Source organism: Nematolebias whitei, chromosome 14, assembly GCF_014905685.2.
Source record: "Nematolebias whitei isolate Nwh7 chromosome 14, NemWhi1, whole genome shotgun sequence".
NCBI classification, from domain to species: domain Eukaryota; kingdom Metazoa; phylum Chordata; class Actinopteri; order Cyprinodontiformes; family Rivulidae; genus Nematolebias; species Nematolebias whitei.
Window position 1 is genome coordinate 1,931,226 of NC_056511.1, and position 3,619 is coordinate 1,934,844.

The 3,619-nt window shown below is 43.8% G+C and overlaps 1 protein-coding gene across 1 annotated transcript in view; it reads left to right on the forward strand.

Annotated features, from left to right (window-relative positions):
- serpinf2a (serpin peptidase inhibitor, clade F (alpha-2 antiplasmin, pigment epithelium derived factor), member 2a) overlaps positions 1-3,619 on the forward strand; it is an 18,088-nt gene that overhangs the window by 928 nt on the left and 13,541 nt on the right. The gene's annotated exons all lie outside the window — the stretch shown is intronic.

Consider the following 3,619-nt stretch of genomic DNA (forward strand, 5'->3'; position numbering starts at 1 on the left):
AACAACAACAACAACAACAACAACAACAACAACAACAACAACAACAACAATAACAACAACAACAATAATAATAATAATAATAATAATAGTAATTGGAGCTTTCTGTTAGTGGTCATGTTGGGAACGTCTTTTCGAGTCCTTCAGATTTCAGAATAATCACTTTCATATAAAGACTCAGAAGAAGTTTCTGACTGGAACAATCAGGCTGACTGTCGACGTCTGGAGCGGACTTCATAAAGCCTAAACCTCAACACGACACAAAATGTGCTGGTGCACGAAACCAACCAGTTTAAACGAACTCTACCAATTCTGCCAAAAAGAAGAACAAGGACAAGAAGAAAGTTCAAGTTTTTTATTGTCGTTGTAGCATCCATCCTTCCAAGAAACTTAAGACAAATGTCCTCAGAGACACCACGTCTACCCTACAACCTCCTTTCCTGCTAATCTGGGACAGATACTGGCATCCTGCTCTGACACAGGAAGTTTCTTCGTTAACCACCTCTGTGTGTGTTAAAATCTACAGTTGGGACCACCATGACATGTTGCATGATTCTGGACCCTCTTCGTGTAATTCACCTTCTATGCTGTCACCAGACTTTGAGACTCCTGAAGCCAACTACTTTTTCTTGCTACTCTACGGTGAAACCAGACGTGTTTTTTTCCCTACACCCCCCCCCCCACCACCACCACCCGCTTCCCTGCTGAGCTCTTTTGTCCTGTGAACCTTAAAAAGCCTCTTTTTTTTCCTGCATACCTCTTAATTGGAAGGATCAGCTGGTCTCTCGACAAAATCGATCAACTTCTCCTGACAGGAGTCAGGGTAAGGAGGACCCTCTGAACTCTAAAGGACAAATTGGATTCATGATGACGACTAGATTCTACTGTTTGGTTGGTGGAATCTGGTTGTCTACAAATTCGTGTGGAGGTGTTGAAGCTTGACAGTGCTCGGACTGAATGTGGAGCTGTGACAGGGAATTGGAGCAGCTGTTATCAGGACTGTGATCTCCCTGGCAGCACTCATGAATGGTGGAATAATCTGGAGAAGCTGTGAGCTCGACTTTGGAGTAAAGGATCAATTCGGCTGTTTTGGAGTTTCCATCAGAGAATATGTACAGCGAGACTTTAAAGGTTGGCTTGGGATCATCAGCTGAGCTGAGCAGATGGAATGAGTGGTTGTGGAGAGTTGATGAGACTCTCTGAGAAACAACAGCCATATGATGGAAGACGTGTCCAGCTGAGAGATGGTGGACATCCTGAAAAACCTCAAACACCCTGGAGCTAAAGGTATGAGCCGAACAAACCGCAGCCCTGAGAAATTACATCCTTCTTGGGACAGCGAGCCACCGGCTTCCTTCATGCATCCGCTGTGGTAATGAGAGATGAACATCTTCCTTCTGATGAGAGGACCACTGAACAGTGCCAACTGAGTTTGTTTAGATAATTTAATTCATGAATCTGAGATAAACGTACCTAAATTTTAACGTTAAGAGCTAGACCTTAGTCCAAATTGAATCAAAACCCCTTCTCAAAGTCCTCAGATGTATGCCATTTACTTTCTAAAATAATATTATTGGTTCATATTCATATTCAATATTTGCCATAATTTCCATGTCACGATTCAAACTGAAAATAAACATTACAGAACTGTACTTAAATTACGGATTCTTCGTGTTTTCTTCGAGGGACAGGAATTAAGTTCGTTACAAGAACTCATGGTTGATATATGTTTGAGGTGAGGCCGGTCCAGAGTAAAACCTGTTAAAGGGTACGGGTTTGACCGGACCAGAAGTCCAATATCCTGTACATGTATTCCCCTACATCGTTCTCATCAAATGTGGTATATGAGCTGGAATGACATCGTGTACACAAAGTCCCAGTTACACCCAAAAATAGCAAAAATATAAAGTAAAAAAAACCAAAACAGAACACAAGGTTCTAAGATATACACTAAACAATGATAATGTAAAATAATATGGTGTATTAAACAGCAACATTAATACAAACCCCGTCAGCGGGGGCTGTGGAACCCCCGCAGCAGCGGCGGGAGGGGGACCAGCGGCAGCAACAGCATTGGACCCCCCCGCAGCAGCAGTGGGAGGGGACCAGCGGCAGAAACAGCATTGGACCCCCCCGCAGCAGCAGCGGGAGGGGGACCGGCGGGAGCCGGGGGGTCCTCCGCAGCAGCGGGCGGAACCGGCCGGGCTCTGTTTGGGCACGTTTTAATTACGTGCCCCTCTTGGCCACATCCAAAACATTTCATGTTCGCTGAAGTAGCGAACAAAAGATAATCAAAATCATCCAGTTTGACATGAAACCTGAAGTTAGACTCTTCCCCCCGTTTGTTCAGGATCATGAACAGTTGTCTCCTGTGAGAGACGACGTGTTTGAGAAGGGGTGATCTACACCCCGTCAAGATTTTTTTGATCGGGGACACCACCTTCCCGTGTCTGGCCAGTTCCTTGATTAGAAACTCGTCACTAACAAGCGGGGGGACATTAGACAGAGTTATCTTGGAGGCTGGCAGCACCAGTGGTGACACCTGCAAAAACAAGTCTCCCACTGAGACGCCAGCCTCGACCAGCTGCCGAGCTTTCTCCACGGTATCAACAAAAATCACTACAGCCCCGTTCATGCGGGCTGCGGACTTGATGGACCCGTGTCCAACCACCTCCCCCACCGCCAAACAAACTTCCTCCACGCTGCACGAAGAACCAGCACCACCTTGATGCCGTTCTTACGTGTCAGCGCGGAGAAGTTCCCAGTGCTCTCCACCACCATGGCGTCTAGACGCCGGCCAGCCAGGTGCACCTGACGGCCACACCCAAACCAAAAATAAAACCCTTAAAACGTGGCGAGACTGACACAAAATCACATTTTAAACAAATAACATTAACACCCAGTGAGAAAACTGTGAGAAAGAAAAGTCACAGATATAGAATAAACAACTATTCTCACACTCGCTCTTCCTCCGCTCCTCCACGCACCCTCCTCTCAGAACAAGAACAAGAAGAAGAAGAAGATTTTTTGATTTTTAACAAAACTTTATTTACACAATAAGTTAACAAAACAGTGTTAATAAAAGGTGATCAGGACAAGCTTAAAATAAAACATTTACATGAGGAGTTTGTTGTATTGTAGTTAAAATAATAATAAATAATAATAATAATAATAATAATAATAATAATAATAATAATAATAATAATAATAATAAAAAAAAATAATAATAATAATAATAATAATAATAATAATAACAATAATAATAATAATAAATAATAATAATAATAATGGGCGGCCGTGGTGCAGTGGTAGTGGCAGCCGACCTCTGATCGGAAGGTTGGAGGTTCGAATCCCGACTTCCCACACCATGTGCCGTTGTGTCCCTGGGCAAGACACTTAACCCCGAGTTGCTCCCGGTGGGACTGGATGGCGCCTTGCATGGCAGCCTACCGCCACCGGTGTATGAATGTGCGTGTGAATGGGTGGATGGCTGGTACTGTAAAGCGCCTTGGGGCCCCTCATAGGGGGCTGGAAGGCGCTATAGAAGTAAGCTCCATTTACCATTACCATTTACCATAATAATAATAATAATAATAATAATAATAATAATAATAATAATAAT